This window comes from Ziziphus jujuba, chromosome 2 (genome assembly GCF_031755915.1).
Source record: "Ziziphus jujuba cultivar Dongzao chromosome 2, ASM3175591v1".
Lineage (NCBI taxonomy): Eukaryota > Viridiplantae > Streptophyta > Magnoliopsida > Rosales > Rhamnaceae > Ziziphus > Ziziphus jujuba.
In genome coordinates, this window is record NC_083380.1 from 327842 (window position 1) to 354785 (window position 26944).

General features: G+C 37.0%; 1 pseudogene; it reads right to left on the reverse strand.

The window, feature by feature from the left end:
• LOC125422350 (NAD(P)H-quinone oxidoreductase subunit H, chloroplastic-like) lies at window positions 1-26558 on the reverse strand (annotated as a pseudogene).
• Window positions 26559-26944: the final 386 nt, after the last annotated feature.

The window sequence follows — 26944 nt, forward strand, 5'->3', positions numbered from 1 at the left end:
TGCTGACTCGACACGGATGAAGACTAGGCCAATCACAAGAGCTCAAATTAAGAGATTTAAGGACAACCTGGGAGTATTTATACAGGGGATAATCAATCTCAACAGAGCTTGTCCATACTTGAAGATACAAAGTCTATTCTAAGCATCCAAGTGGTGGAAGCCGATACGGACCCGGGTGACGGTTTTGGTACATTTTTGGAGTCCGAGAAGTATGAAATGGTTCCAATGATTTATGGGTTCAATACATATGCCTAAGAGGTCATGGAATCAAGTTAAAGCAGCCTCAAATGCAATCAAAAAGGGCTTGTACGGACAGCATCAACAATTTGGCCGAATTTGCTGTATTGCTTGCTGGCTTTACTATATTTTATTGTATTAGCCTTTTCTTATTTTTCCAAGCATGGGGAATGTGTGGGACTTCATATTCAGCTTATTTGGCATCCTAAAAAGCATCTAGAAGCTGATTTGAAGCTCAAAGAGGTCAAAGATTGATCAAATTCAACTTGATAAAAAAGCTAGCATTTTTAGTTTCCTAATTTGTTTTTACTTTTTGTTTTAGGAAACTACCATTACTTTTAGGTTTTTATTTATTTATTTTCTGGATAAATAACTTTAGGAAGGTTTTTATATTATTATTTCTATTGTAAATTAATTAATTCCTAATTCAAAATAAAGGAATTAATTAATCAAATTTAGTTTAGGAAACTTTGTTTAGGACATATTAGAATTCGGTCAAGTTTCCTAATTCCTATAGGAGTCCGGTTTTGAATTAATGTTTTAGGGTTTTTTTTTTCTTTGTAAACTTAGCCTATTTAAAGGCTTAGTTATCAATAAGAATACAAATTTGATTTGATTGAGAAAATACTTGTGAGATTAATTATCTCTTTGTTCTTTGAGAACACCTAAAACACCATTAGAAAATTGGTTGTTTTAGCTTGACTTATCAATAGGTTTTCCATCCCCTATTATGGCGTCTACATTATACCAAGGTTTCTAACCACAGGTTGGTTAGGGGTTGAGGTCCATTCCATTAGAACTTGAACTTAATTGAGATCCGGGCTAATATAATACGGGTTTAGGAGCAGGTCATCCTAGGTTCGTATCAGAGATGCTCATGATGAGGCTGAATATGAATGAGGATAGGGAGGCAACAATGGCAAGATTCCTTGGAGGGTTAAACCGTGACATTACCAACCAGCTTGAATTACAACAATACTTGGAATTGGAGGAGATGTTGCATGTAGTAATTAAGCTTGAGAACCAATTCAAGAGGAGGGGTGTTAGCACACAGTTTGGAGGAGTTTCCAGCAGTGGAAGGACAAGTTCAAGTGGCTGGAAAAACAATTCCACTTATGAAAGCAAGCTGAAGCCGAAACTTGGTGAAGAAGCTACCAACCGGCCGAGAAGAGAATTTAAAACCGAATCTGCCCAAGCCATTAAAGGTGAGGTAAAATCTGAACCTAAACCTTAAAAGTCAAGAGAAATTATTTGTTTCAAGTGCCAAGGTAGAGGACATATAGCCAGCCAATGCCCGGATAGAAGGATAATGGTAATTAGGGGTAATGGAGAGGTGGAATCCGAAAGTGAGGCTAGTGAGGCTGAAATCGAACAAGAAGATGAAGGAATTGATGATAAGGCCGAACCATTAAACACATCAAATGTTGAGCTAAATTTGGTCTCAAGGAGGGTACTTGCTGTTTACAAGGATGAAGAACAAATTCAACAAGAGAACATCTTCCACACTCGTTGTGAAATACAAGTTAAATTTTGTAGCATGATTGTAGATAGTGGGAGTTGTACTAATGTAATAAGTAACCTTGTAGTTGATAAATTAGGCTTAAAAACAATAAAACATCCTGAACCATATAGATTACAATGGCTTAATGATAGTGGTGAGATGAAAGCAAACAAACAAGCCAAAGTAAAATTTAATATAGTTAGATATGAGGATGTAGTTTTATGTGATATTGTACCCATGATTGCTAGACATATACTATTAGGTAGGCCATGGTAATTTGATAAAGACGCTACTCATTTTGGTTGAGAAAATAGTATTGTTTTCAGGTTTAAAGGGAAGAAGGTCAAGCTGGAACCATTATCTCCTAAAGAGGTTTACAAAGACCAATTACAAATGCAACAAACGAGAGAAGCCCAAAAGCTCAAGGAAAAAGCAAGTATGGCACCAACAACTTCACCATCCTTTCAAAAAGGTAAGAATGAGGTTGCTAATCAAGGTAAGGTTTCTAAGACAATTATTGAGTGGGAAGATCAAGGAAAAACTGAAAGAGAGGGGAAAGAAAGTGGCAAACCCAAGAGCTTGGAGAAGGAAGGGAAATCTGAAGGTTTGCGCCAATCCAAGGGGGAAAAAGAAAAACAAAGAAAAGAAAGGTCAAGTAGCAACTTTTACTTGAGTTTAGGGGATATTAATAAGGTTATTGAGAGTAAGAAATCATTGCTGGTTATGAATTATAAAGATACTTATTTAAAGATGTTTTTGTTGCATAGAACTTTATCTTTATTGTTAAAAGCTTTACTTAGTGGAAATTTGAAAACTTGGGAAAGATTATTTGCTAATATTAAAAAGTTTGATAAACTTGTATTTCTAGTATTTGTTGTGATAGTATTTGACCCAAGAGATTGGTTTTGGTTTCAACTAAGGAAGGAGAGGATTCCCCCAAACAAAGAAAGTCCAAGCTTATGCCGCGAGGAGATGGATATTTTCAAGTTTTCGAAAGGATCAATGAGAATACCTACAAACTTGATTTACCGGGTGAGTATAGTGTTAGTGCTACACTTAATATTTCTCATTTATCTCCTTTTGCTGCAGGTGATGACTTCAATTTGAGGACAAATCCTTTTCAAGAGGAGGGGAATGATGCGAATCCGCCCGAACCTGTACAACCGATAACCCGCTGGGGTGCCGATCCGTTACGGATGAAGGTGGGACCAATCACTAGAGCACAAGCCAAGAAGTTCAAGGATAACCTTGCTGTGTTCATTCAAAGGATAAATCATAATCAAGAAGGAATGATCATGACCAAAGAACCAAGACCTGTTTTGCTGATACAAGCGCTGGAGACTGGTACGGACCCGGGTGACGGTTTTGGTACATTTTTGGAGTCTGGGAAGCATGAAATGGTTCCAATGCTTTATGGGTTCAATACATATGCCTAAGAGGTCATGGAATCAAGTTAAAGTAGCCTCAAATGTAATCAAAAAGGGATTATATGGACAGCATAAACAATTTGGCCGAATTTGCTGTATTGCTTGCTGGCTTTACTGTATTTTATTGCATTAGCCTTTTCTTATTTTTCCAAGCATGGGCAACGTGTGGGACTTCATATTCAGTTTATTTGGCATCCTAGAAAGCATCGAGAAGCTGATTTGGAGCTCAAAGAGGTCAAAGATTGATCAAAGTCAATTTGATCAAAAGGCTAGCATTTTTAGTTTCCTAATTTGTTTTTGTTGGGGTGAGAAGGTTATGACCAAGAGCAAGCTAGCTTGAAGTGTTAGCAACAAGCAAGCTTTTGGTGATGCTCTTGGGAATGGTTGTGTGTGAGTTGTGTTTTTAGGTTTTGGTTATGGTGTTTTCTAGTTTTTAGGATTCCTAGAGTGTTCTAAGGTATTGAAGAAGAGATGAGAAGAAGGGGACCACGTTGGTTTTTGAAAATGAGGCTTAGATGTGTAGCCATCTCATTCATTTAACAATATAAGCTTGAAATTACAACTAGTTCACACATGCCAAGCATGTGAGCTTACAAAATGAGTAAAGTATTTGAAATTTAAAAAGTAAAATGGTCAACACCTAACTTTTCATACACAAAAGAGGTAAAGACCAGCTGCAACATGTCTATTCCAAATATAGTAAAAAGTGGCACATGGTTTGAACTAAGTTCCTATTGTTTAACTAGTTTGGGTAAATAACCAAACTAGCTTCACCTACTTAGTTCCCCTTTGTATTTGCTTATGAAACTTGGTTTGAAGCATCCTTGGTCATCAATAAAGATTTTTCCAAGATCTAGGAAAGTTTTGGAACCGGATCATGGGCCAAAAAACTCCAAAACTGACCCATACTCTGCATACTGTGCCCATGAGATACAGCAATCTGTTTGGCATAGAAATGGACTTTCCCATGTCATTTTGACCTGAAATTTGAACCATAGTCTTCTATATATGTCTGTAGACATCCCTCAAAATTTCATCCCAAAACTCTATTTGCAACCTGAGATATAGGATAAACAGTGGACCTATGTTGCTGGAAATTATGAATCCAGCACCATAGGCATTTTAAGCATAATGTTCCTACTCTTTTGTGCATATTTTTGCCTATACTTTTGCATACATAAATTAGGCACAAAACATTATCAAAATATACCTTGCATCAATTAAAAACATACAAAAAATATAAACTCATAAAAGGAAAGGAGGTGATACCAAGGTGTGCATGCTAGTCGATGACATGCACCATCAAGTGGCAAAATTGCCACACTTCAACAGTTTTTACTTTTTGTTTTAGGTAACTACCATTACTTTTTGGCTTTTATTTATTTATTTTCTGGATAAATAACTTTAGGAAGGTTTTTATTTTATTCTTTCGATTGTAAATTAATTCATTTCTAATTTAATATAAAGGAATTAATTAATCAAACTTAGATTAGGAAAGGAAGTATAGTTTCATCCAACTAGGTTTTTTTATGTGTGGTGGCCGGTTTTCTTTATGTTCTAGGGTTTTTAAGTTGTCTTTTCAAAGCCTATTTAAAGGCTTAGTTATAAATAAGAATTAACTTTGATTTGATTGAGAAAATACTTGTGAGATTAATTATCTCTTTGTTCTTTGAGAACACCTAAAACACCATTAGAGAATTGGTTATTTTAGCTTGACTTATCAATAGGTTTTCCATTCCCTATTGTGGCGTCTATATTATACCAAGGTTTCTAACCATAGGTTGGTTAGGGGTTGAGGTCAATTCCATTAGAAGTTGAACTTAATTAAGATCCGGGTTAATATAATATGTGTTTAGGAGCAGGTCGTCCTAGGTTCGTATCAAATTCAAATGTAGGAGAAGGTTTTTTACTAATAAATCGATATTTAAAATCATTCCATTTGGGATTCTTTTCTCTATCAAAGTATCAGATTTCTAAATTCTCATATGGTCTTCCTAGAATTCCTTCCAGAGCCTGTTAAATAATTTTTATGGATTCTGTCATTTCACCAATTCGGACAAGATAACGATAACGAATCTTCTTCTTTTTGCCATTGGACTTCCCAATCAAATTCGTTGTAACACTCATAATGATCAACTTTATCAAGATCTGATTGTATTCTGGAAGACTGCAACATTGGTCCTAATAAACCCCAATTTATTACTTCCTTTGTACCAATAATGCCTACTCCTTCAACTCATTCTAAAAAAGATCGAATTTCGAACAATAAGTTTTTGATATTAAGCGATTCTTGTAAAAAAATAATCACAAAAATCCAAACATTTATCTATCTAGCCTTGAGGTAGATCAGCAGTGACACAAACCTTGGATGACCTGCTCCTAAACCCATATTATATTAGCCCGGATCTTAATTAAGTTCAAGTTCTAATGGAATTGACCTCAACCCCTAACCAACCTGTGGTTAGAAACCTTGGTATAATGTAGACGCCACAATAGGGGATGGAAAACCTATTGATAAGTCAAGCTAAAATAACCAATTCTCTAATGGTGTTTTAGGTGTTCTCAAAGAACAAAGAGATAATTAATCTCGCAAGTATTTTCTCAATCAAATCAAAGTTAATTCTTATTGATAACTCAGCCTTTAAATAGTGATACGAACCTAGGACGACCTGCTCCTAAACCCGTATTATATTAGCCAAGATCTTAATTAAGTTCAAGTTCTAATGGAATGGACCTCAACCCCTAACCACAGGGTGTAATGGTAGTTTCCTAAAACAAAAAGTAAAAACAAATTAGGAAACTAAAAATGCTAGCCTTTTGACCAAGTTGACTTTGATGAATCTTTGACCTCTGTGATCTCCAAATCAGCTTCTAGATACTTTTGAGGATACCAAATAAGCTGAATATGAAGTCCTACACATTGCCCACGCTTGGAAAAATAAGAAAAGGCTAATACAGCAAAATACAATAAAGCCAGCAAGCAATACAGCAAATTCGGCCAAATTGTTGATGCTGTCATTACAAGCCCTTTTTGATTGCATTTGAGGTTGCTTTAATTTGATTCCATGACCTCTTAGGCATATGTATTGAACCCATAAAGCATTTGATGTGAACCCGCCCGAGCTTACACCACCGACAACTCGCTGGGGTACAGATCCGATACAAATGAAGACTGGACCGATCACTAGGGCTCAAAAGGGCTTGTCCATACCTGAGGATAAAAGGCCCGTTTTAAGTATCCAAGTGGTGGAGGCTGATACATCGGATACCCATACATCGAACATTTTATATCGGACACCCTTGTCTCGGACATCGGAGCCTTGCCTTGGACATTTGATCTCGGACTTCGGACATCGGATGTAACTTAGCTCGGCCAGACACAACTTAGCTCGGACAGACATCAGTTGGCTCGGCCAGACACAAGTTAGCTCGGACAGACATAAGTTAGCTCGGATAGGCCATAAGTTAGCTCGGACATCAGGCAGACATAAGTTAGCTCGCTCGGTTGAAGACATAATTCAGCCTAGATGTCAAAGTCAACTCATTACCTAATTTGCGATTGACTTTATTTCTTTTTGGGTTTTTATTTATTTATTTTCTGGACAAATAACTTTAGGAAGGTTTTTATTTTATTGTAAATTAATTAATTCCTAATTTAATATAAAGGAATTAATTAACCAAACTTAGATTAGGAAAGGAAGTATAGTTGCGGCCAACTAGGTTTCTTTATGTGTGTGGCCGGGTTTTACCTAGGGTTTTTTTTAGGGTTTATTTTGTTTCTTTCGAATCTTATTTAAAGGCTTATTTTTCAATAAGAATACAACTTTGATTTGATTGAGAAAATACTTATGAGACTAATAATCTCTTTGTTCTTTGAGAACACCTAAAACACCATTAGAGAATTGGTTGTTTTAGCTTGACTTATCAATAGGTTTTCCATCCCCTATTGTGGCGTCTACATTATACCAAGGTTTCTAACCACAGGTTGGTTAGGGGTTGAGGTCAATTCCATTAGAACTTGAACTTAATTAAGATCTGGGCTAATATAATATGGGTTTAGGAGCAGGTCATCCTAGGTTCGTATCATTTGGTATCAGAGCTAAATTTTGTTCAGGTTTGATCTATCTTTATTTGCTTTATTTGTTTTTGTGTTATTCTGCAATTTTAGCATTAGGTTAAGGTTGCATCCATCCCATACACGTTCTACATCTTAAAAAAAAAAAAAAAAAAAAATTCATTCCTAGTTGAAATAAGATTTCCTAGTTTTATCGTATTTTTTTTGTTTACTAGTTTGTTGGTTGTTTTTCATCATTGTTCTTGTTAATTTTGGGTTTTGTTGATTTTATTTGCTTTTTTAGTCTTAAATATTTGCATTCATATATTCAAAAAAAAAAAAAAAGAAGAAGAAGAAGGGTTTACAGCAACATATTAAAAAAAAAAAAAAAAAAACTGCCCATTTGTGTTTATTTGGTGATCATGGGTTTGGTGTTTGTTTTGGGGTTGGAATTGCAATTTTGGTAATTATTCTTGCTACTGAAGTTGTTTATGTTCTGTTAGTGAAAAAAAAAAGAAAAAGGAAGAGGTAAAGCCGAATAAAAAAAATAAAAATATTTCGGTTTGTTGGAGTTTGATTTGTTTGCTGGAAATTTGTTGGAGCTGCTGGGTTTTTTTTTTTTTATTTATTCAATATTAAGTTTCTGGGAAATTATTTTTGCTGCTGAATATTTGGATTTTGGGTGCTTAAATTATTTGGATTAAAATCAGTTAAAGTATTTGATACAAAACTTGAATTACAAAGAACAACAACCAACAACTATTCTATATTTTTGTTCAATTTGATTCTTGTTCGTATTTGAATTTATTTTTCTGGAATTTTATTCTTGAACTCATAATCTACTACCATCTGGTGCAGTTTTCAAAAATTCCAATGTTTTCCCATTATTTTATGTGTTTTCTTGTCTAGAAAGCTGAAAAATTAGGATTTGTTGGATTCCTTCGGTATTGCCTACCTTTTGCTTTCTGTTTTGTTGATAATTAAAACATACCAGTGATCTAATTGCTGTTTTGTGGGTGTTTTAATTAGAACTTTGAGATAATCCATTGAGTGGAAAAAGGCAAGAGTGTGTAAGCTTAAAAGAGGGTAAAAGCCGAAACAATTGTGCAAACACGAGTGTCGAGTCCTTATTTGAGTGAAACATGTAAGGGAGTGAAATTGGTAAGGTCCTATTTTATGTCTATTGCATTATTATACTAACATGACAGAATCAAGGATGAGGAGATGGGAGCCACCCTTGAGGATCAATGAGGAGGAGTCCGTAGCATTCCATGGCGATGCCCGAGCTACCGGGAGCGGAGACCAAGTGGACATGAGAGTTGTTTTGGAATCAATACAGCGGGTTAGTGCTCAAGTTGAGCATGTGAATCAAAGATTGGGCAGGCTAGAAGCCTGACAAGGAATGCCAAATACAAGAAATAGGCAAGAATTCTATGGGGGACGAGGCCGAGGACGAGGAGGTCGAGAGAGATCGAGAGAGGAATTTGATGAGGAGCCATTCGGTGGAGACTTTGAGGAAGGTATGGATGAAACTTTTGCTGTCCAAGATAGAGCTGGCCGTGGAAGATATAGGAGGGAAGATACAGATGATGATTTGGGAAATATCAAGGTTAACATCCCACCTTTTATGGGTAAAAGTGATCCCGAAGCTTATTAGGAGTGGGAAGAAAAAATGGAGATGATTTTTGACTGCCATAGCTATTTGGAAGGTAAGAAGGTGAAGTTGGCAGCAATGGAGTTTGGCCATTATGCACTCCAATGGTGGAAAAATGAGCAAAGCACCCACAGGAGAGTTGGTGATGACTTGATTACAACATGGCGACAAATGAAAGGAGCCATGAGAAAGCGGTTTGTGCCATCCCATTATCATAGATTGCTGCATCAAAGGCTTCAATCTTTGTCTCAAGGAAGTAGGTCCGTGGAGGATTATTACAAAGAGATGGAGATGTTAATGATGAGGCTGAATATGAATGAGGATAGGGAGGCAACAATGGCGAGATTTCTTGGTGGTTTGAATCGTGACATTGCCAACCAACTTGAATTACAACAATACTTGGAATTTGAGGAGATGTTGCATGTAGCAATTAAGCTTGAGAACCAATTCAAGAGGAGGAGTGTTAGTACACGGTTTGGAGGAGTTTCTAGCAGTGGAAGGGCAAGTTCAAGTGGCTGGAAAAACAATTCCACTTATGAAAGCAAGCTGAAGCCGAAGCTTGGTGAAGAAGCTACTAACTGGCCAATAAGGGAACTTAAAACCGAATCTGCCCAAGCCATTAAAGGTGAGATAAAATCTGATCCTAAACCTTAAAAATCCAGAGAAATAATTTGTTTTAAGTGCCAAGGAAGAGGACACATAGCCAGCCAATGCCCAAATAGAAGAATCATGGTATTAAAGGGTGACGGTGAGCTGGAATCTGCAAGTGAAGAAAGTGAAGTTGAAACTGAGCAAGAGGAGGATTGCAATGAAGATGAAGCCGAACCTGTTGATACATCTAATGCTGAGTTGAGCTTGGTTTCAAGGAGAGTACTTGCTATCTACAAAGATGAAGAGCAGATACAAAGAGAAAACATCTTCCACACTCACTGCGAAATACAAGGTAAAATTTGTAGCTTGATTATAGATAGTGGGAGTTGTACCAATGTGATAAGTAACCTTGTAGTTGATAAATTAGGCTTGAAAACAATTAAACATCCAAAACCCTATAGGTTGCAATGGTTAAATGATAGTGGTGAGAGGGTAAATAAACAAGCCAAAGTAAAATTTACCATAGGTAGATATGAGGATGTAGTCTTATGTGATATTGTTCCCATGATTGCTGGACATATACTACTAGGTAGACCATGGCAATTTGATAAAGATGCTACTCATTTTGGTCGAGAAAATAGTATTGTTTTCAGGTTTAAAGGGAAGAAGGTCAAGCTGGAACCATTATCTCCAAAAGAGGCTTACAAAGACCAATTACAAATGTAACAAAAGAGAGAAGCCGAAAAGCTCAAGGAAAAAGCAAGTATGGCACCAATGGCTTCACCAACCTTTCAAGAAGGTAAGAATGAGGTTGCTGATCAAGGTAAGGTTTCTAAGGCTCATATTGAGTGGAAAGATCAAGGAAAGGCCGAAAGAGAGGGGAAAGAAAGCGGCAAACCCGAGAGCTTGGAGAAGGAAGGAAAATCCGAAGGTTTGTGCCAATCCAAGGGAAAAAAGAGGAAAAGAAAGAAAAGAAAGGTTAAGTAGCAATTTTTATTTGAGTTTAGGGGATATTAATAAGGTTATTGAGTGCAAGAAACCTTTTCTGTTCATGATTTATAAAGAAAATTATTTTAATGATCAAACTAACTTTGAAGAACTTGAATTGCCAAGTTCAATGATTTCACTTTTGAAGGAATTTGGAGATGTCTTCCCAAATGAAATTCCAAGTGGACTACCACCTATTCGAGGGATAGAATATCAAATTGATTTTGGTCCAGGGGCTGCCATACAAAATATGCCAGCTTATAGGAGCAATCCCGAAGAAACAAAGGAGCTGCAAAAACAGGTAAGTGATTTGCTTGATAAAGGATACATTCATGAGAGTTTAAGTCCACGTGCTGTTCCTGTTTTGTTAGTACCTAAAAAGGATGGTTCTGGAGAATGTGTGTTGATTGTAGGGCTATAAATAACATTACCATCAAATATACGCATCCCATTCCTAGATTAGATGATATGCTTGATGAGTTGCATGGTGCTTGCATGTTTACAAAAATTGATCATAGGAATGGTTATCATCAAATTAGGATGAAAGAAGGTGATGAATGGAAAACCACATTCAAAACTAAATATGGGCTGTATGAATGGTTGGTTATGCCTTTTGGATTATCCAATGCACCTAGTACTTTTATGAGGCTTATGAATCATGTAATGCGTCCATTTATTGGTATATTTGTGGTTGTTTATTTTGATAACATTTTAATATATAGCCGAAACTTGGATGACCATGTGGATCAACTTAGGCAAGTTTTGCAAGTTCTTAGAAAGGAAAGATTGTTTGCTAACATTAAAAAATGTGAATTTTGCAAAGAAGAGCTTGTGTTTCTAGGTTTTGTAGCAAGTGCTGCAGGAATCAAATTTGACCAAGCTAAGGTGAAAGCAATTCAAGAGTGGCCGGTTCCTACTTCTATCACCCAAGTGAGGAGATTTCATGGTTTGACAAGCTTTTATAGAAGATTTTTCAAGGATTTTAGTACCATAGCAGCACCATTGAATGAAGTTGTCAAGAAGAATGTCGGCTTCAAATGGGGGGAAGTACAAGAAAAATCTTTTAATTTGTTGAAAGAAAAATTGTGTAATGCACCTTTGTTAATTTTGCCAAATTTTTCTAAGACTTTTGAAATTGAGTGCGATGCTTCGGGTGTAGGTATTGGAGCTGTCTTAATGCCAGAAGGAAGACCCATAGCCTACTTTAGTGAAAAATTAAATGGAGCTGCCCTAAACTACCCGACTTATGACAAGGAGATGTATGCTTTGGTGAGGGCTTTGGAGACGTGGCAGCATTATCTCATGCCAAAGGAGTTTGTGATTCATACGGATCATGAGTCTTTGAAGCATATCAAGGGTCAAGGAAAGCTCAACCGAAGGCATGCCAAGTGGATTGAATTTATTGAAACCTTTCCCTATATGATCTGCTACAAAAAGGTAAAGAAAATGTGGTTGCCGATGCATTATCCCGAAGGTATGTACTCTTTTCTACCTTAGATGCTAGATTGCTTGGATTTGAACAATTGAAAGAACTTTATGAGCATGATAGTGACTTTGGAGAAATTTTTAAAACCCATTTGAAACATGGATTTAATAAATTTTACATATTTGAGGGATATTTGTTTAAGGAAAACAAACTTTGTGTGCCTAATTGTAGTATTAGGGAATTATTGGTTCGGGAAGGACATGGGGGTGGTTTAATGGGTCATTTTGGTGTTTTAAAAACTTTATCCTTGCTCAAGAACATTTTTATTGGCCTAACATGAGGAGAGATGTTGAGAGAATTTTTGAAAGATGTTTAAAGTGCTAAAAAACAAAATCAACATTGAAGCCGCATGGATTGTATAAGCCTTTGCCGATTCCTACCTATCCTTGGGTAGATTTGTCTATGGATTTTATTCTTGGGTTGCCTAGGTCAAGGATAGATAAGAATTCAATTTTTGTTGTAGTAGATAGGTTTTCTAAGATGACACATTTTATTGCATGTAACAAAACTGATGATGCATCCAATATTGCTAATTTATTTTTCAAGGAAATTGTGAGATTGCATGGAATGCCAAAAACTATTGTTTCGGATAGGGATGCTAAGTTCTTAAGCTATTTTTGGAAAACTTTATGGGCCAAATTAGGTACTAAGCTTTTATTCTCAACTACTTGTCATCCACAAACTGATGGACAAACCGAAGTAGTAAATAGAACCTTGTCTGCATTGTTGAAAGCATTAATTAGTAGAAATTTAAGAACTTGGGAAGAATGTTTGCCACATGTTGAATTTGCATATAATAGATCTTTACATTCAGCAACTAAATTTACTCCATTTGAAATTGTTTATGGTTTTAATCCTTTGACTCCATTAGATTTAATACCTTTACCTATAAGTGAGAGTGCTAATCTAGATGGAAAACAAAAAGTTGAATTTGTAAAGCAGATTCATGAGAAGACATAAGCAAATATTGAAAGGAAGACCGAGCAATATGCAAAGGTGGCTAATCAAGGCCAAAAATCAATGGTGTTTGAACCTGGAGATTGGGTGTGGCTGCATTTAAGGAAAGAAAGGTTTACTGAACAAAGGAAATCCAAACTCATGCCGAGGGGCGATGGACCTTTTCAAGTTTTGGAGAGAATAAACGACAATGCCTACAAACTTGATTTATCGGGTGAGTATAGTGTTAGTGCCACCTTTAACGTTGCTAATCTATCTCCTTTTGTTGCAGGTGATGACATCAATTTGAGGACAAATCCTTTTCAAAAGGAGGGGAATGATGCGAACCCGCCCGAGCTTACACCACCGACAACTCGCTCGGGTACGGATCCGATGAAGACTGGACCGATCACTAGGGCTCAAGCAAAGAGGTTTAAGGATAATGTTGCTGTGTTTATCCAGAAAGTAATTCATTCTCAAAAGGGCTTGTCCATACCTGAGGATAAAAGACATGTTTTAAGTATCCAAGTGGTGGAGGCTGATACATCGGATACCCATACATCGGACATTTTATATCGGACACCCTTGTCTCGGACATCGGAGCCTTGGCTCAGACATTTGATCTTGGACTTCGGACATCGGATGTAATTTAGCTCGACCAGACACAATTTAGCTCAGACAGACATCAGTTAGCTCGTCCAGACATAACTTAGCTCGGACAGACATCAGTTAGCTCGGCTTGACACAAGTTAGCTCGGACAGACATAAGTTAGCTCGGATAGGCCATAAGTTAGCTCGGACATCAGGCAGACATAAGTTAGCTCGGTTGAACACATAATTCAGCCTAGACGTCAAAGTCAACTCGTTACCTAATTTGCGATTGACTTTATTTCTTTTTGGGTTTTTATTTATTTATTTTCTGGACAAATAACTTTAGGAAGGCTTTTATTTTATTGTAAATTAATTAATTCCTAATTTAATATGAAGGAATTAATTAATCAAACTTAGATTAGGAAAGGAAGTATAGTTGCGGCCAACTAGGTTTCTTTATGTGTGTGGCCGAGTTTTACCTAGGATTTTTTTTAGGGTTTATTTTGTTTCATTCAAAGCCTATTTAAAGGCTTATTTTTCAACAAGAATACAACTTTGATTTGATTGAGAAAATACTTATGAGATTAATTATCTCTTTATTCTTTGAGAACACCTAAAACACCATTAGAGAATTGGTTGTTTTAGCTTGACTTATCAATAGGTTTTCCATCCCCTATTGTGGCATTTACATTATATCAAGGTTTCTAACCATAGGTTGGTTAGGGGTTGAGGTCAATTCCATTAGAAATTGAACTTAATTAAGATCCGGGCTAACATAATATGGGTTTAGGAGCAGGTCGTCCTAGGTTCGTATCAGCATTGGAACCATTTCACGCTTCCCGGACTCAAAAAATGTACCAAAACCGTCACCCGGGTCCGTACCAGCCTCCAGCACTTGTATTAGCAAAACAGGGCTTGGCTCTTTGATCATAATCATTCCTTCTTGATCATGATTTATTTTTTGAATAAGCACAGCAAGGTTGTGCTCTAGTGATTGGTCCCACCTTCATCCGTAACGGATCGGCACCCCAGCGGGTTGTCGGTTGTACGGGGTTCAGGCAGATTCGCATCATTCCCCTCCCCTTGAAAAGGATTTATCCTCAAATCGAAGTCATTACTGGCAGAAAAAGGAGATAAATTAGCAACATTGAAGGTGGCACTAACATTATACTCACCCGGTAGATCATGTTTGTAGGCATTGTCATTTATCCTCTCCAAAACTTGAAAAGGTCCATCACCCCTCAGCATGAGTTTTGATTTCCTTTGTTCGGGAAATCTTTCTTTCCTTAAATGCAACCAAACCAATTCTCCTGGGTCAAACACTATTATAACAAAATCTAGAAATACATGCTCATTATGGTAAAAATTACACTTTTTAAAGTTAGCAAACAATATTTCCCAAATTTCCAAATTTCCACTGCGTAAAGCTCTCAACAATGCGGATAAAGTTCAATGCAATAAAGACATATTTAAATAGGTATCTTTAAAATTCATTACTAGCAATGATTTTTTATTCATAATTACTTTATTAACATCACCTTCTTTCATTCTAATTTGATGATAACCACTCCTAAGATCAAATTTAGTAAACATGCAAGCACCATGCAACTCATCAAGCATATCATCCAATCTAGGAATGAGATGTCTATATTTCAATGGTGATGTTATTAATAGCCCTACAATCAACACACATTCTCCAAGAACCATCCTTTTTAGGTACCAACAAAACAGGAACAGCATATAGACTTAAACTCTCACGAATGTATCCTTTATCAAGCAAATCACTTACCTATTTTTGCAGCTCCTTTGTTTCTTCAGGATTGCTCCTATAAGCTGGTCTATTTGGTATGGAAGCCCCTGGAACAAAGTCAATTTGATGTTCTATCCCTCCAATAGGTGGTAGTCCACTTGGAATTTCATTTGGGAAGACATCTCCAAATTCCTTCAAAAGAGAAATCATTGAACTTGGCAATTCAAGTTCTTCAAAGTTAGTTTGATCATTGAAATAATTTTCTTTACAAATCATGACCAGAAAATGTTTCTTACACTCAATAACCTTATTAACATTCCCTAAACTCAAATAAAAGTTGATACTTAACCTTTCTTTTCTTTCTTTTTCTTTTTTCCCCTTGGATTGGCGCAAACCTTTGGATTTCTCTTCCTTCTCCAAGCTCTCGGGTTTGCCACTTTCTTTCCCGTCTCTTTTGGTTTTTCTTTGATCTTTCCACTCAATATGAGTCTTAGAAACCTTACCTTGATCAGCAACCTCAATCTTACCTCCTGGAAAGGATGGTGAAGCCGTTGGTGCCATACTTGCTTTTTCCTTGAGCTTTTCGGCTTCTCTCCTTTGTTGCATTCGTAATTGGTTTTTGTAGACCTCTTTAGGAGATAATGGTTCCAGCTTGACCTTCTTTCCCTTAAACCTGAAAACAATACTATTTTCTTTATCAAAATGAGTAGCATCTTTATCAAATTACCATTGTCTACCTTGTTGGGGTGAGAAGGTTATGACCAAGAGCAAGCTAGCTTGAAGTGTTAGCAACAAGCAAGCTTTTGGTGATGCTCTTGGGAATGGTTGTGTGTGAGTTGTGTTTTTAGGTTTTGGTTATGGTGTTTTCTGGTTTTTAGGGTTCCTAGAGTGTTCTAAGGTGTTGAAGAAGAGATAAGAAGAAGGGTACCACGTTGCTTTTGAAAAATGAGGCTTGGATGTGTAGCCATTTCATTCATTTTACAATATAAGCTTGAAATTACAACTAGTTCACACATGCCAAGCATGTGAGCTTACAAAATGAGTAAAGTATTTGAAATTTAAAAAGTAAAATGGTCAACACCTAACTTTTCATACACAAAAGAGTCAAAAACCAGCTGCAACATGTCTATTCCAAATATAGTAAAAAGTGGCACATGGTTTGAACTAAGTTCCCATTGTTTAACTAGTTTGGGTAAACAACCAAACTAGCTTCACCTACTTAGTTCCCCTTTGTATCTGCTTATGAAACGTGGTTTGAAGTATCCTTGGTCATCAATAAATATTGTTCCAAGAGCTAGGAAAGTTCTGGAACCGGATCATGGGCCAAACAGCTCCAAAACTGGCCCATACTCTGCATACTGGGCCCATCAGATACAGCAATCTGTTTGGAATAGAAAATGGACTTTCCCATGTCATTTGGACCTGAAATTTGAACCATAGTCTTCTATATATGTCTGTAGACATCCCTCAAAATTTCAGCCCAAATATCCATTTGCAACCTGAGATATAAGATAAATAGTAGAACTATGTTGCTGGAAATTATGAATCCAGCACCATAGGCATTTCAAGCATAACATTCCTACTCTTTTGTGCATAATTTTTCCAATACTTTTGAATACATAACTTAGGCACAAAACATTATCAAAATATACCTTGCATAAATTAAAACATACAAAAAAAAAAATATAAACTCATAAAAGGAAAGGATTTGATACCAAGGTGTGCATGCTAGCCGGTGACATGCACCATCAAGTGGCAAAATTGCCACACTTCAACACTCCTCCTTGGCAATTTTGTATGAGACATTGAGAAGTCCTCTCAATATCTCAAATCTCTTCTTTCCCAATGGCTTGGTGAAGATATCCGCCAAGTTCTCCTCAAAAGTCACATACTCCAACTTCACTTCACCACTTGCTTCAAATTCCCTTAAGGAATGATACTTGACCGGTATATGCTTGGTCCTCCCATGTTGGACTGGATTTTGTGCAATTGCTATTGCTGAAGTATTGTCACACAATATTACCGTGGCTTCCTCTTGCTTCAAGCTCAAGTCCTCCAATAATTTCCTAAGCCAAACACCTTGATTAGCACAACTTGAGCAAGCAATATACTCGGCTTCCGCGGTGCTTTGTGCAACGGTTTGTTGCTTCTTGGAATTCCATGAGAAAGGACCATTTCCAAGAGTGTAAATGTAGCCCGATGTGCTCTTGCTATCATCCAAAGAACCAGCCCAATCACTATCACTATAACCAAGCAAAGCTTCATTCATGCCATCCTTGTACCATATACCAAAATCACTAGTACCTTTCAAATACCTTAGGATTCTTTTTGCACAACTAAGATGATTTTGTGATGGACTATGCATAAATCTTGACAAAACAGCCACACTAAACATGATATCCGGTTTAGTAGAGCAAACATATAAAAGGCTACCAATTAAACTTCTATAGATGAAAGGATTTACCTTTGGAGAATCATCATCCTTCACCAACTTGGTGCCTTCATTCATAGGTGTGGCAACGCTATTACAATCCTCCATGTCAAACTTCTTGAGCAACTCCTTCACATAGCTTTCTTGAGATATGAAGATGCCCTTGGATGATTGGACAACTTCAATTCCAAGAAAGTATTTCATCTCTCCAAGGCTAGACATCTCAAAGTTCAATTCTAGCTCACTTTTGAAATTGCTCACTTCTTTCTCATTACCACCGGTCACTAGGAGGTCATCAACATAAAGAGAAACCAACACCATGCAACCATGAGTCCTAATATACAATGTAGGCTCATTAGGACTCCTCCTAAATCCATGCTTTGTCAAAAAACCATCTATCTTGGCATACCATGCCCTGGGAGCTTGTTTAAGGCCATACAAGGCCTTGTGTAGCTTGTATACCTTCTCTTCACTTCCTTTCTTCACAAAACCTTCGGGTTGCACAACATAGACCTCCTCCTTCAATATTCCATTCAAGAAGGCTGACTTCACATCAAGGTGATATACTTTCCAAAACTTTTGTGCCGAAATTGCAAGAAGAAGTCTTATGGTTTCCATTCTTGCAACCGGTGCAAAAGTCTCTCCATAATCCACACCGGCTTGTTGTGCATATCCTTTGACAACAAGCCTTGCCTTGTGCTTATTTATGGACCCATCCGGATTGTACTTGGTCCTAAAGATCCACTTCACCCCAATAGCATTCTTTCCCTTCGGTTTTGTTACCAAGCTCCAAGTGTCATTCTTGTTTATCACATCGATTTCATCTTGCATGGCTTGTCTCCACTCTTTTCTTGCCATAGCCTCATGGACATTGATTGGATCACTCAATGCCACATTACACCTTTCATAAATCTCATTAAGAGGTCTTGTGCCTCTCACACCATCACCAATCTCCAAATCAGCCCCTATGGAGATTTCTAGCTCATTCTCATCATATTCATCATCATGGGCAGCACCTTCATCATTTCCTTGTTCCTCATCGTTATCATGAGCTTCAAGCCGATTGTCTTCATCCATACTAGCCAACTCCTCCTTACCACAAACCCATTTAGCTTCCTCATCAACTTTCACATCTCTACTTATCACAAGTTTCTTGGTTTCCAAGTTATACACTCTATATCCCTTGGTCACATCACTATAGCCAACCAAGACACCAACTTGTGACCTTTCATCAAGCTTTCCTCTCTTCTCTTGTGGTACTAGGATGTAACAAATGCTTCCAAATACCCTTAGATGATCAAGAGAAGGCTTATATCCAAACCAAAGCTCAAATGGGGTTTTACTCCTCAAAGACTTGGAGTAAAGCCTATTTTGGATGTATATGGATGTATTAACTCCTTCGGCCCAAAACTTCTTTGGCAAGCCACTTTCAAACAACAAACATCTAGCCATCTCCATGATGGTACGGTTTTTCCTTTCACATACACCATTTTGTTGTGGTGTGTATGGTGTAGTGAATTGATGAACTATACCATGATCCTTACAAAGTTGTTTGAAAGCCTCACTTGTGTATTCCCCACCATTGTCCGTCCTTAACACCTTTATAGTGCAACCGGATTGATTTTGCACTAACTTCATAAATTCTACAAACTTCTCCAAAGCTTGTGATTTTCTTTCAAGGAAATACACCCAACACATTCTTGAGTAATCATCAATGAAAGTTATGAAATACTTGCTGCCATTTAAGGATGGAACACTCATAGGACCACAAATATCCGAATGTATAAGTCCTAACTTCTCCTTTGATCTCCATGAACAAGATTGAAATGCTAGCCTAGTATGCTTTCCTTTTTGACACACTTCACACACATGTTCTTGCTTCTCCACCAATGGCATGTCTCTAACAAGTTCATGTGTGCCTACCAATGACTTAAAGCTAGCATGGCCTAGTCTTTTATGCCAAAGTTGATAGGTGTTCTCAACTTTGGTGTTCAATGCAACCGATGCACCATTTTCATCCATATTCAACCTAAAATTCTTGTTCTTCATTCCAACACACATTAATTCATTTCCATGTGGATCAACTATAGTGCATGTCATGTTTGAGAAGTGTAATGCATATTTGTTCTCAAGCATTTGACCTACACTAAGTAAGTTCTCACATAAAGAAGGTACATAGAGAACATCATGGATAGTTTTGATACCTTTGGTGGTGTGTATCACCACATCTCCTTTGCCTTTCACTTCCATCAAGGCTCCATTTCCAATTTTGATTTTGTTGTGGCTGCTCCTATCCAAGTTTTTGAACCACTCATGCTTGTGAGACATATGGTGTGTTGCTCCACTATCAATGATCCATCCTTCATCATTCTTGATGCTACTAAAACAAGTAGCAACAAACAACTCTTCGGATTCACTATCACTTGCATTATCTTTAGCAACATTTGCTTGTTGCTTATCTTTCTTGGTTGCCTTGCATACTCTCTCCACATGACCCTTTTGTTGGCATTTATGGCAAAATGCATCCGGCCTCCACCAACACCTTCTTGGATGATGACCTTTCTTCTTGCAATGGTGACAAGGTTCATAGGACTTCCTCTCGGGTTTGCTAGTTTCACCTTTCTCCTTTATGACCTTAAGCTTGTTCTTCTTTTGATTTTGTGTCTTTTGATGTTGTTTAGACACAAATGCAGCCTCCATTGATTCTTCATGTCTAATCCTCCTCCTTTGCTCCGTAGCTTGCAAGGCATTCACCAACTCGGTCAAGGAAATTTCATTTAGGTTCCTTGACTCCTCCAATGAAGATATCTTAGCTTCAAACCTCTCGGGCAAGGAGACCAACACCTTCTCCACAATCCTTTGGTCACTTAATCTTTCACCTAGCACCCTAATTTGATTCACCACATTAAGAAGCCTTGTGGTGAACTCCTTAACCGTTTCTTTGTCTTTCATCTTGATGGTCTCAAACTCCCTCCTTAGGTTAAGGATTTGCATTTGCCTTGTCCTTGCACTCCCTTGGAACTCATCTTGAAGTTTGTCCCAAGCTTCTTTGGCACTCTCACATGCCATTATCCTTGTGAAAATGGTATCACTAATACAAGAATGAATGGTGGTGAGAGCCTTGAAACCTTTAGCCAATTCCTCCTCATGGTGCTTGATTTGGTTGACCGTTGCCCCTTGTCTCAAAGGCTCGGGTTCTTGGGGATTTATGGTGACCTCCGAAAGACCATAAGCCTTCAAGTAGGCTTGCATCTTGATACTCCAAATGTTGTAGTTCTCCCCATTGAAGATAGGAGGAGAAGGAGTTGAAAAACTTGAAGAAGCCATGTGAATGTTGTTTTCTAGTATGAAGGAATATGAAAATATATTTGTGATTTCAAGTATCTCTTCACTCTCAAGGAACGAACCAGCCCAAAAACCTCACAAATCTCACAAAAATGTGCCTTGCTCTGATACCACTTTGTTGGGGTGAGAAGGTTATGACCAAGAGCAAGCTAGCTTGAAGTGTTAGCAACAAGCAAGCTTTTGGTGATGCTCTTGGGAATGGTTGTGTGTGAGTTGTGTTTTTAGGTTTTGGTTATGGTGTTTTCTGGTTTTTAGGGTTCCTAGAGTGTTCTAAGGTGTTGAAGAAGAGATAAGAAGAAGGGTACCACGTTGCTTTTGAAAAATGAGGCTTGGATGTGTAGCCATTTCATTCATTTTACAATATAAGCTTGAAATTACAACTAGTTCACACATGCCAAGCATGTGAGCTTACAAAATGAGTAAAGTATTTGAAATTTAAAAAGTAAAATGGTCAACACCTAACTTTTCATACACAAAAGAGTCAAAAACCAGCAGCAACATGTCTATTCCAAATATAGTAAAAAGTGGCACATGGTTTGAACTAAGTTCCCATTGTTTAACTAGTTTGGGTAAACAACCAAACTAGCTTCACCTACTTAGTTCCCCTTTGTATCTGCTTATGAAACTTGGTTTGAAGTATCCTTGGTCATCAATAAATATTGTTCCAAGAGCTAGGAAAGTTCTGGAACCGGATCATGGGCCAAACAGCTCCAAAACTGGCCCATACTCTGCATACTGGGCCCATCAGATACAGCAATCTGTTTGGAATAGAAAATGGACTTTCCCATGTCTTTTGGACCTGAAATTTGAACCATAGTCTTCTATATATGTCTGTAGACATCCCTCAAAATTTCAGCCCAAAACTCCATTTACAACCTGAGATATAAGATAAATAGTAGAACTATGTTGCTGGAAATTATGAATCCAGCACCATAGGCATTTCAAGCATAACATTCCTACTCTTTTGTGCATAATTTTGCCTATACTTTTGCATACATAACTTAGGCACAAAACATTATCAAAATATACCTTGCATAAATTAAAACATACAAAAAAAAAAATATAAACTCATAAAAGGAAAGGATTTGATACCAAGGTGTGCATGCTAGCCGGTGACATGCACCATCAAGTGGCAAAATTGCCACACTTCAACATACCTAATAGTATATGTTCAGCAATCATGGGTACAATGTCACATAAAACTACATCCTCATATCTAACTATATTAAATTTTACTTTGGCTTGTTTGTTTACTCCCATCTCACCACTATCATTAAGTCATTGTAATGTATATGGTTCAGGATGTTTTATTGTTTTGAAGCCCATTTTATCAACTACAAGGTTACTTATTGCATTAGTACAACTCCCACTATCTACAATCATGCTATAAATTTTACCTTGTATTTCACAACGAGTGTGGAAGATGTTCTCTCTTTGAATTTGTTCTTCATCCTTGTAAACAGCAAGTGCCCTCCTTGAGACCAAATTTAGCTCAACATTTGATGTGTTTAATGGTTCGGCCTCATCATCAAGTCCTTCATCTTCTTGTTCGATTTCAGCCTCAGTAGCCTCACTTTCGGATTCCACCTCTCCATTACCCCTAATTACCATTATCCTTCTATTCGGGCATTGGCTGGCTATATGTCCTCTTCTTTGGCACTTGAAACAAATAATTTCTCTTGACTTTTGAGGTTTAGGTTCAGATTTTACCTCACCTTTAATGGCTTGGGCAAATTCGGTTTTAAATTCTCTTCTCGGCTGGTTGGTAACTTCTTCACCAAGTTTCGGCTTCAGCTTGCTTTCATAAGTGGAATTGTTTTTCCAGCCACTTGAACTTGTCCTTCCACTGCTAGAAACTCCTCCAAACCGTGTGCTAACATCCCTCCTCTTGAATTGGTTCTCAAGCTTAATTGCTACATGCAACATCTCCTCCAATTCCAAGTATTGTTGTAATTCAAGCTAGTTGGCAATGTCACGGTTTAACCCTCCAAGAAATCTTGCCATTGTTGCCTCCCTATCCTCCCTCATGCTTAATCTCATCAGGAGCATCTCCATCTCTTTGTAATAATCCTCCACAGACCTAGTTCCTTGAGGTAAAGATTGAAGCCTTTGATGCAGCAACCTATGGTAATGGGATGACACAAACTGTTTCCTCATGGCTCCTTTCATTTGACGCCATATCGAGATTAAATCATCACCAACTCTCCTTCGGGTATTTTTCTCATTGGTCCACCATTGGAGTGCATAATTTCCAAACTTCATTGCTGCCAACTTCACCTTCTTACCTTCCGAATAGTTGTGGTAGTAAAAAATCATCTCCATTTTTTCTTGCCACTCCAAATAAGCTTGGGGATCACTTTTACCCATAAAAGGTGGGATGATAACCTTGATATTTTCCAAACCATCATCTGTATCTTCCCTCCTATATTTTCCACGGCCAGCTTTATCTTGGACAGCAAACGTTTCGTCCATACCTTCCTCAAAGTCTCCACCGAATGGCTCCTCATCAAATTCCTCTCTCGGTCTCTCGCGACCTCCTCGTCCTCGGCCTCATCCTCCATGGAATTCTTGCCTATTTCTTGTGTTTGGCATTCCTTGTGAGGCTTCTAGCCTTCCCATTCTTTGATTCATATGCTCAACTTGAGCACTAACCTGCTGTATTGACTCCAAAACAGCTCTCATGCCCACTTGGTCTCCACTCCCGGTAGCTCGGGCATCGCCATGGAATGCTACGGACTCCTTCTCATTGATCCTCAATGGTGGATCTCCTCTCCTCATTCTTGATTCTGTCATGTTAGTATAATAATGCAATAAAAATAAAATAGGACCATACCAATTCACTCCCTTACGTGTTTCACTCAAATAAGGACTCGACACTCGTGTTTGCACACTTGTTTCGGCTTTTACCCTCTTTTAAGTTCACACTCTCTTGCCTTTAATTATCTCAAAGTTCTAGTTAAACACACTTAAATACAGCCATTAGATCACAAGTATGTTTTAATTAAACCTATCAACAAAACAGTAGCAAAAAGTAGGCAATACCGAAAGAATCCAACAAATCCTATTTTTTCGGCTTTCTAGACAAGAAAACACAAAATAATGGGAAAACGTTGGAATTTTTTAAAACTGCACCAGATGTAATAGATTATGAGTTCAAGAATAAAATTCTAGGAAAAGAAATTCAAATACAAGCAAGAATCAAAGAGAACAAAAATATAGAAAAGTGTTGGTTGTTGTTCTTGTAATTCAAGTTTTGTATCAAATCCTTTAACTAATTTTAATCCAATAATTTAAGCACCCAAAATTCCAAATATACAGCAGCAAAAATAATTCTCCAGCAACTCCAAATATGTAACAAATAGTCAACAATGCAGCAGGTCAAGGAAATTTCCAGCAAACACCAAATTCAACAAACCGATTTTTTTTTTTTTTAATTTGGCTTTTTCTTCTTCTTCTTCTTTTTTTTTTTTTTTTTTTCACTCACAGAAAATAAATCAACTGCAGTAGCAAAGATCAACACCAAAAATTGCAATTCCAACTCCAAAACAAACACCAAACCCGTGACCTCCCAATCAAAAATTCAAATTGTGTGATTTTTATTTTTTATTTTTTATATGTTGCTGCAAACCTTCTTTTTTTTTTTTTTTTTGAATATATGAATGCTAATATTTAAGACTAAAACAGCAAAGGAAAATCAACAAAAACCAAAATTATCAAGAACGATGATGAAAAACAACCAACAAATTAAGAACACAAATACGATTAAACTGGGAAATCCTAATTCAAATAGGAATGAATTTTTTTTTTTTTTTAAAGATGCAGAACGTGAATGGGATGGATGCAACCTTAACCAAATGCTAAAATTGTAGAATAACACAAAAACAAATAGAGCAAATAAAGATAGATCAAACCTGAACAAAATTTAGCTCTGATACCAAATGATACGAACCTAGGACGACCTGCTCCTAAACCCATATTATATTAGCCCGGCTCTTAATTACGTTTAAGTTCTAATGGAATTGACCTCAATCCCTAACCAACCTGTGGTTAGAAACCTTGGTATAATGTAGACACCACAATAGGGGATGGAAAACCTATTGATAAGTGAAGCTAAAACAACCAATTCTCTAATGGTGTTTCAGGTGTTCTCAAAGAACAAAGAGATAATTAATCTCGCAAGTATTTTCTCAATCAAATCAAAGTTAATTCTTATTTATGACTAATCCTTTAAATAGGCTTTGAAAATACAACTTAAAAAACCTAGAACATAAAGAAAACCGGCCACCACACATAAAGAAACCGAGTTGGCCGAAACTATACTTCCTTTCCTAATCTAAGTTTGATTAATTAATTCCTTTATATTAAATTAGGAATTAATTAATTTACAATGGAAAGAATAAAATAAAAACCTTCCTAAAGTTATTTGTCCAGAAAATAAATAAATAAAAGCCAAAATGTAATGGTAGTTTCCTAAAACAAAAAGTAAAAACAAATTAGGAAACTAAAAATGCTAGCCTTTTGATCAAGTTGACTTTGATCAATCTTTGACCTCTTTGAGCTCCAAATCAGATTCTAGATGCTTTTTAGGATACCAAATAAGCTGAATTGAAGTCCCACACGTTGCCCATGCTTGGAAAAATAAGAAAAGGCTAATACAGTAAAATACAGTAAAGCCAGCAAGCAATACAGCAAATTCGGCCAAATTGTTGATGCTGTCCGTACAAGCCATTTTTGACTGCATTTGAGGCTGCTTTAACTTGATTCCATGACCTCTTAGGCATATGTATTGAACCCATAAAGCATTTGAACCATTTCATGCTTCCCGGACTCCAAAAATGTACCAAAACCGTCACCCGGGTCCATACCAGCCTCCAGCTCTTGTATCAGCAAAACAAGTCTTGGTTCTTTGGTCATGATCATTCCTTCTTGATCATGATTTATCCTTTAAATAAGCACAGAAAGGTTATCCTTGAAATTCTTGGCTTGTGCTATAGTGATTGGTCCCACCTTCATCCGTAACGGATCATCATCTCAGCGGGTTGTCGGTTGTACGGGTTCGGGTGGATTTGCATCAAGTAGTTACTCCTTCAATACAAAAATAATTATGCATCATTCTTACACGAGTATAAACTTTGAATAGATCATATGTTAATTCGCTTTCTCGAAAAATATAGAAGAAAGGTGTTTGTGCACCAATATCTGCCATAAAAGGGCCGAGCCATAGTAGATGAGAAGCTATATGACTCAACTCCAACATAATTACTCTAACATAGCTAGCTCTCTTAGGAACATGAATATTTCCCAACTGCTCTGGACCATTTACAGTTATTGCTTCTGTGAACATATAGCTAAATAATCCCAATGCGTTACATAAGGCAGATATTGTACAATTGTTCAGATTTTCGTAATTTTTTCCATCCTTCGGTGTAAATAGCCCAATATTCGTTCACAGTCAATAACATCTTCACCATCTAGAGTAACAATCGGTTGAAGAACACCGTGCATTGATGGGTGGTGGGGACCTATATTTACTACCATGAGGTCGTTTCTTGTAGCTGGTATATTCATAGGTTTTTCCTCCATTCAATCTATCATGAATTGCTAAAAACTAAAATAAGTTCATTAAAATTCAAATTCAAGATCTAATAAATCAAATATTTCAAAATAAACTGCTTTTTCAAATTAGCAAGTTTTTTATTCCTGAATATCCAATTGATTAATTAATCCTTTATAATATATGTCAATGAATCATGTATCAGAATGAAATGTAAGCCAATGCATGTGTGCATTTCTTTGTTTTCATAGATCATACTACAGGAAATATAGGAAAAACAAATCTACCATTACCTAATGAATTTTGAATCGCGAATACATATGTATCTTTACCAGACTGAAATGACTGCCATTATGGGTATCAAACCAATATCGATTCATACAAGCTAAATCTTCGAATC